General features: G+C 45.0%; 1 pseudogene across 1 annotated transcript; it reads right to left on the bottom strand.

Annotated features, from left to right (window-relative positions):
* Positions 1-5,417, bottom strand: LOC308417483 (mitochondrial import receptor subunit TOM5 homolog; annotated as a pseudogene). The gene is made up of 2 exons (XR_013975684.1): positions 384-5,417; positions 1-131 (listed from the first exon to the last, which is right to left on the bottom strand). The product of XR_013975684.1 is annotated as a mitochondrial import receptor subunit TOM5 homolog (transcript).
* Positions 5,418-7,976: the final 2,559 nt, after the last annotated feature.

Genomic DNA, 7,976 nt, shown 5'->3' with positions numbered 1-7,976 from the left:
GTTCCATATTTTAAAAAAAAAATTTTTACACACCAAGAAAACTTTGACTATTTCCAGGTTGCATCTTGTTTTACATGTACTCATTACAGTTACTCATTGTAACTGGTGGGATCTTGATCACACTATCAAACCTTTAAAAAAAAAAAAACAAGTACTGACAAAAATGTATTATATACTTTTATGCAAAACATGCTTAAAATCTGTACATTTATCTTTGTTCTTTAAAATAAAGTTGTTTAAAAAAAAAAGAAAACACAACTCAATATGAACACAAGGAGCGTGCCTACATTGGGCAGATCTACCACTACACTACTCTATTCCCCAGCTATGAGATCCCCCCCCCCTTTTTTTCTTCATCAGAACGTTTATTAAACTGTACTTACATGTCATTGTGGGTGTATGCTGACTTCCAGACAGACTCTTCACAAATGACACTTTGAACAGAAGTCGGACTACTAAGCCGGTAACATTTCAGACATAAGGCCCCCAGAGTCTGGCATTATTTACAATCCATCAACACTCACAGAGGTGGATATCATGGGCCTAAGGGCACCATGACCACAAGACATCTTTTTGTACTTCCCAAATAGTTTCATATTTCAGCGATGGAGGTCAGTTCTCAAAGCCCAACTTGTTCTTAGCAAGTTCTTAGTTTTTATGTCGGTTTATGTCAGTCTTACACCTTCCTAGGCCAATTCATCTGCAGACAGGAGGAGAAACCGTCACCCGGTCCTTCATGCCATGCATCCACGTGACGCCCAGTCCTCATATACAATCCAGCTCCTTTAATATATATGGAGTGACTCGCAGCAGGGACACGTAGATGAGGACGTTCCGGATGGAGCAGACCACATCCTCATGCATCTTCCGTTCATCTCCTCCGGGTCCAACTTCGGCACGAGACCTTCGATCCGGAACATTGTGGCTCTGCCTCTAAAGCTTGCGAGAGCGGCAGCCTGCTCTCCTCAAGTGATGATGTTTCTTAGAACTGCAGTTTCTGCAGGCCATGTGCTTCAGCTCCATCTTCCTCCTCCTCCGGCGACCCTGGCTGATCTGAGGAGCCTCAGCCCCACTCTATTTCTTCAAGTCTTCCCTCCTTCTCTTCTCTGCTTCTTCCGATAACAAATTTGTTGGAAGGGTCCATGGTGTGGAGGGACCAATTCAGGAATGGCTGCCTCTGCCCCCAGAAGAGAACACCAGCGAAATAAACAAAGGGCAGGGCTGATACAGGATTCTTTAGGGGGCAGAACTTTTCAGGGCAGAGATGTCTAGAGTTAAGTTTGGTGGGATTTCCTGCTCAGGGGTTGTAGGTTTTTCACCCCCTATTCCATGCATCAGCCCTAGGTTAGAAAGAAGACTTTCCTGACCACGGGCAGCTTTGACTGAGGTGTCATCACTGCTGAGCTGTTTGGGGAGGGTGGAAGGAGAAGCCACCACCGTGGACAGCTCCTGGAACATCTGCAGGCTGAGGCAGGAAAGGAAGTTGCTGCCACCGTGGACAGCTCCTGCGGCAATAAACCTTGTGACAGGCTGCGGGCTGAGGCAGGAACAGAGTTTCCGCTATTTTGACAGGTGCTGCCATTTTGACAGCTCCTGCAACCTGCTGCTCCTGCTCAGGGACTACAAAAGAAGTCCTCACACCTGAGTCTGACCGAAGCCTCTAACTGAGATGCAAGAATTAAGATCTGCTGTGAAAGAAAGTTTCTGTCTTAGTTTGTGTTTTATTGCTGTGAAGAGACACTATGACCTTGGAAACTCCTATAAAAGAAAACATTTCATTAGGGGTTGGCTGACAGTTCCAGAGGGTTAGTTCATTGTCATTGTGGCAGGAAGCGTTCAACACGCAGGCAGACATGGTGTTGAAGAAGTAGCTGAGAGTTCTACTTCTTGATCCAAAGGCAACTGGGGAGAGACTGTGAACCACACTGGGTATAACTTGGGCATATGAGACCTCAAAGCCCACCGTAACAGTAACACACTTCCTCTCACAAGGCCACACCACCTAATAGTGCCACTCCCTATGGGATAACCAGTTTGTGGCAGCCATTCCTATTCAAACCACCACAGTTGTAGAGGGATTTTAATTCAACAACAAGGTTACTCTGGCTAGAATACAGACTTATGCCCTTAGTACACAGCCTTAATCCTAAACAGTGGAGGTAAAGTTAGATAGTCAAAAGAAGCACCTATGCTTGAATGTGACTTCTAATTGAGGGGCACAGTGATGACAGAAAGGTTTGACAGAACGAGTCAGTGATAGGATCCACCCAACTCACACTGGAACAGGCAGGAAGGAGAGGTGACTTAAGAAAGCAGAGCAGAGAGAGAAAACAGTTTTACTGAGGCAGTCATAGACAGGCTGCAAGAGAGATAGAGAACAAGCTAGACATAGGTAAGGACAGAATGAACCAGAAGATTAGAACAGATTGCCAGAGTTAGTTTATGGCCAAACAGCAATTCAGCTAGAGGCTGGTGAGTAATCTGCATAGAGAGGGGTTTGAGCCAGAACAGCTGAGTTAAACCAGCCAGCAGAGGTCAGAAAGAACAAGAAAGGGTAATAATACTCAGTAAGTCTCAGGGTGAAAACATCCTAGGCCTAGATAAGACAGTACAGAGGCTAGCAGCTTCCAGGACTGGGTGTGGGTCAGCTGACTGGAGACTTGAAGTTGACAGTTACATCAGGAGAATAAAAGTTACTTTAACACACAGTTGCCAACAACAGGGAGACATTATTTCTTTTATGTAGACATATTTCAGCCAGGTGAGGTCATGTACATCTTTGACCTCAGCATCCAGGAGGTAAAGGCAGGATCTCTGATTAAACTGAACTTGGTTTTTTTTTATGTGTATGTTTGTCTGTGCTATAGTGTGATTTATTTTATGTGCCTGGCCCTTTAAAGGACCCTAAGCTCTTCTGTGTCAGTTACCTCCTTAGAATTCTGGGAGCAGGTTTGGATATAAAAAGCCCTCAGAGGCTGAGAGCTGGGCAGTAGGACTGGGGAGTAGGCAGAAGGACCCAGGACAAAGAAGAGTAGGGTCAGAGAGTAGGAGACGAGGTGACAGTTGAGCCAGGAGAAGATACTGTTAGGAGACAGAAGAACCCAGGTATAATCCACAAAGTAGGGAATGAAGAAAAAAATGAAGGCTAAAGGCTACACTATGCACCATTCACATCCATGCAGTGCCTGGGGAGGCCAGAAGAGGGCATCAGAACTGAACTCAGGTGCTCTCAAGAACAACCAGTGCTCCCACTGCTGAGCATCTCCAGAACCACACACTTCAACCCAGTTTTCACCTTCTCAGATGGTCAGCCTAGCTCATGCACCTCAGCAATCAGGTTTTCACCTCAGATGGCCAGCCTAGCTCATGCACCTCAGCAATCAGCCTACAACCTCATTTGCCACGACTGGTAGGGAAAGGCTTCTCAGTAACCCCTTGGGCTGTGTGTGGCCACTGTGTGACTTTCTTCTTTCAGGTAAGCCTTATCATTTTTTCTGGTTACCTTTCTGTTTTTAAACTTCAACTCTGCTTCATACTGGCTTACCTACCCTGAGATTCTTTTTCTAAAGTGTTTGTTTTTTGTTGGTTTTGGGGTTTTTTGTTTTTGTTTTTGTGGCATGCATGTGTGTGTGTGCATGTTTGTGTTTATTTGCTTTGTTGGGGGTTAGACATAGAAGAATGTCCCTACTACCTTGTGGGACCCAGGGATCCTACGTAGGTCATCAGACCCAAAAGCCAGTACTACCCGCTGAGGTTTCTGTACCATTTTGCTGGCATCCACCCGGAAATTCCTCTTTTGAAAATATATCACAAGAACTTACTGGGCATGGTGGCCCATGCCTGTAATCACAGCATTCTGGGAGCATATAGGAGGATCTTGAGTACAAGGCCACTTTGGGACAAGCAGGGAGAGCTTGTTCTGGGGGTGTCTGGAGCTGGATGCAGAGCCTCAATGTCCTTAGCAGCATTATGTGAAACAGCTGAAGATGGTGTTAACCTAGGGCCCATCGATAGATGAAGGAATGTATTAACAAAACAAAATGTAAAATAGAATGTTATCCAGTAGTGTCCAAAATAGAGAGTAATTCTGACACATACTAAACATGGATGAATACTATGAACACTGAATGAAATAAGCCGAGACATCCGGCCTCTGAACAGTTATTTGAATTCTTTAACCTGATGTTAGAGTCAGCCACCACTGTTTTAATAAATCCTCTTTCTGGGGTTCTCTCGAGAAACAACTTATAGAATGAATATTGCTATGTTTATAAATATATAATCTTGTATATATTTATAGAATGAATATGTATGAATAACTTACAGGCTGTGGTCCCAGCAAATCCAACAATGGCTGCCTATGAACAGAGGGTCCAAGAATCTAGTAACTATTGTATCCATGAAGCTGAGGCTGGTCTTCAGTCTATACCAGAATTCCTAAGAAGTGGGTTCTAAAGCCAGTGAGAGAATGAATTTGCTATTGAGGGGAGAGCAAACAGGCAAATAAAGCAAACTTCCTTCTTCTGTGTCCTTATATAGGTTTCCAGCAGAAGATGTGGCCCGAATTAGAAGTGTATTTTCCAAGCTGAAAGAATTTGAATTAGAAGTACATCTTCCCATTTCAAATATCTGGATTAGAAGTAGATCTCTCAACCTCAAATTAAACAAAAATCTCTCACAGGTATGTCCCTCCATTTGGGGGGCTTAGTTAATTACAGATGTAACTGGTAACTAAGAATAGCCGTCACACAGACATTCACTTATCAGTTGTGTTTCCTAGAGAACTCTGCCTAATACAGCTCCATGGCCAGACCCTTTCTCCCAGGCTCTGGTGGCACATGCCTATAATCCTAGCATTTGAGAGGTAGATGGAGAGAATTGGGAAGTCAAGGTCAACTTTCACCACATGCCAAATTTGGGGTCAGCCTGGGCTACATGAGACTCTGCCCAAAACAGACAAAAACATCTGCATCTCCTTTCTCCCTTGGAGCTTTCATACACAAACAGGATAAATTTGGCAAAATAGTTACAGAATGTTGCTTGCTTCTAAGCCATAGTCTTCAAATGAATACAATGACGAAGCTTTGTTTAGATTTTTCTCCTCTCTCTCTCTCTCTCTCTCTCTCTCTCTCTCTCTCTCTCTCTCTCTAATGTTCAGCTAATATGCATGAGAAGTGAGTACTTAGGTCTGTGCTACTAACAAAGGAAAACCTCAAGAAAGATTTGTTGTGCACAAGAATGGGCCCATAATAGCCAGGGCTTAGAGAGTCATGGGGAAAGTGACAGGTACCAGCGATCAGTGAAGGGTGGGAGGAGATATGAGAGGATTAGAGGAGACAGAATGCATTATATACAAATGAAATTGCCAAAGAAGTTAATTTGTAAAAAAGTATACTTTTAAAAGTGCATGCCTTCCTTTACATGTCTGAGTGCTTTGCCTGTGTGTATGTGTGTGCACAAGAGTGCCTAGTACAGAGGGTTGAAGGCAGCACCAGATTCCCTGGAACTCAAGGCACAGAGTTGTAAGCAACCATATAGGTACTGGATGGAGATTCAACATGGGTCCTCTGCAAGAGCTGTGGGTGTTCTACCCACCGAGACAGCTATCTCTCCAGCTCGAAAGTGCACAGAATGAAAATATGTCATACCATTCTTTTTCCTGAGACAAGGTTTCTCTGTAGAGCCCAGGCTGTCCTCAAAGTCAGAGATTCACCTGCTTCTGCTTCCCAAGTGCCTGCATTAAAACTGCACACCGTCACTGCCAGTGACGTCACACCATCTTTTTCACCCTTTGCTGAAAAACAGAATCAAGTTCCTCACTCCTTAATGTCTGTCAACTTGAAGGAGATGGCTCAGTGGGTAGTTGTGCTTGCCACCAAGTGTGACAACCTGGGTCTTACCCCTGGGACCCACATGGTAGGAAAGAAATAGCTCTTACATGTTGTCTTCTGATCTACATACATGCACAATGACACATATGTGTCCCCATACATAATGACACATGGAACGGCTAATTTTGGTTATCAACTGTCAACTTGACTCCATCTAGAACTAACTAAGACCCATGCTGGGCATACCCAAAAAAAACCTTTTAAGGAACTTTTTTCTTGGTTACATCATCTGAGTTATAAGACTCTCTCCTCTCTCTCCCTCGACCTGGGCCACTCCTGGTGGCAGCCCACATAAAAGGACATAGAAGAGGACACAGAAGGAAGAACTCATTTGTCCTGTTCCGGAGCCATCCCTTCACCAGTGTTAGAACCCACTTCTTCAGGATTCTAACACAGACTAAAGACCAGCAGCTCTGGACTTCCCTGGGACTCCAGCACCAGATGGGACTGCCAAGACCTCTGTCTTCTGAACAACTACTGGATCCTTGGCCTTTCTGTCAGGACGCAGTCATTGTTGGACTGCTTGGACCACAGCCTCTAAGCATCTCATAAATCCCATGCAGTATGTTTATTGTAACAGTTCTGTTCCTTCTATTCTAACCCTAACAAATACAGAATACAAATAAACATAGCTTTTTGTTTGTTTTTCCAGACAGTGTCCCCATGTAGCCTATGCTGTCTTAGAACTCACTCTGTAGACTAGGCTGGCTTTGAAGTCAGAGAGCCCCCTGTCTATGCTTCCTGGGTGCTGGGATTAAAGGTTATGTCCCACCACCACTTGGCAATAAATATTCATGTATGTTGTTTTGTTTGGTTGGTTTTTGTTTTGTTTTGTTTTTTTGAGATAGGGTTTCTCAGTTTAACAGCCTTGGCTTTCCTGGAATTAAGTCTGTAGACCAGGCTGGCCTCAGATTCACGAAGATCTGAAAAACATACTTTTTTAAAAAGTAATTTTTTTCTTGGAAGACAGCCAACAATGGTTTCTGGCCTCTACATACAAATACAACACAAACACAAGGGGCGGGGGAGGGGGAGGAAGGAAGAGAATTCTAGGGAAGTTAGGAGCTTTGGTTAGGTAGTGAAGGCACATTCACAGTGCAAAACCCCAGTAAATGACCACTCCTTCCCCAGCAATAGTCCAGCTCCTAACAAAGGATCTACTGGTGCAGGCTCTCCAAGCATTAGGATTCTACTCCTTTATCACTCATTGCTAAAGACTACCTGATACCCAGCAGAGGAGGCTTCTTTTCCAAGAGTTACTTCTGCCAGCCCCCGAACAGGAAGGACACTGTAGCTACTCCACCGAACAACTCCGGGTTGGTTATATTGGTCGCCTTCTGAGTGGCCTGCAGACACTACCTAGGAAGAAAAGGGAGGAAGAGGAAGGAGAGGAGGAGGAAAAGGAGGAGGAGAAGGAAGAGGAGGAGGGAGGGGAAACGCTAGTGAATAAAGCTCACCGCACCCAGCCTTCTCCCCATTTAAGCTATTCCCAGTCTCTCCAGAAACTGAACAGGAAGCTAGAGGCCACACCAGGCCTGGAATCTTCAGATTTTCCGTACTGACATCCCGACCCCGGAGCCTCAATCCTGAGAAACCTGAACCTAAGAAAATGGGAAATTCCCAAGTCTTTAGCATTTAATCGATATTCACTGGCATAGGAACAAGAAAAAAGTACGTTCGTTAGGTGGAGAAACTTTAGCTTCCCTACAACTAGTCCAAATATATCTAGAATCCTGGCATGGTAGTTAGCCGCTGACGGGCCTTGGAAAAAATGACGCTTTTCGGTCGACTAGTGCTAAAACCGGGCTGCCCTCAATTATAATGGCGGCGCAGTCGCAATTAAGCTTCTTCGCCCCTAGGTATTATGGTCGGCAGGAGATTTCTCGTAGTTTCTCCTAACCCCGGAAGACCGGGACCAGCGATTGGGCGGTGCCGAAGACACACAGAAGAAGGCCTCAGACGGTTGGACAGCGCGGCGTAAGGCTGGCTTTAAAGAAGTCGGAGGTGGGAGCTGTTGAAAACCCCGGATCCTTGGAAAGCTGCGGTGAGCGACGCAGGGGAGGGGTGGGAGTGGGGGGGACCGGG

This window comes from Micromys minutus (genome assembly GCF_963924665.1).
Source record: "Micromys minutus genome assembly, chromosome: 2".
Lineage (NCBI taxonomy): Eukaryota > Metazoa > Chordata > Mammalia > Rodentia > Muridae > Micromys > Micromys minutus.
The sequence above is the reverse complement of the archived record's forward strand: the minus strand, read 5'-3'. Positions and strand labels throughout refer to the sequence as shown.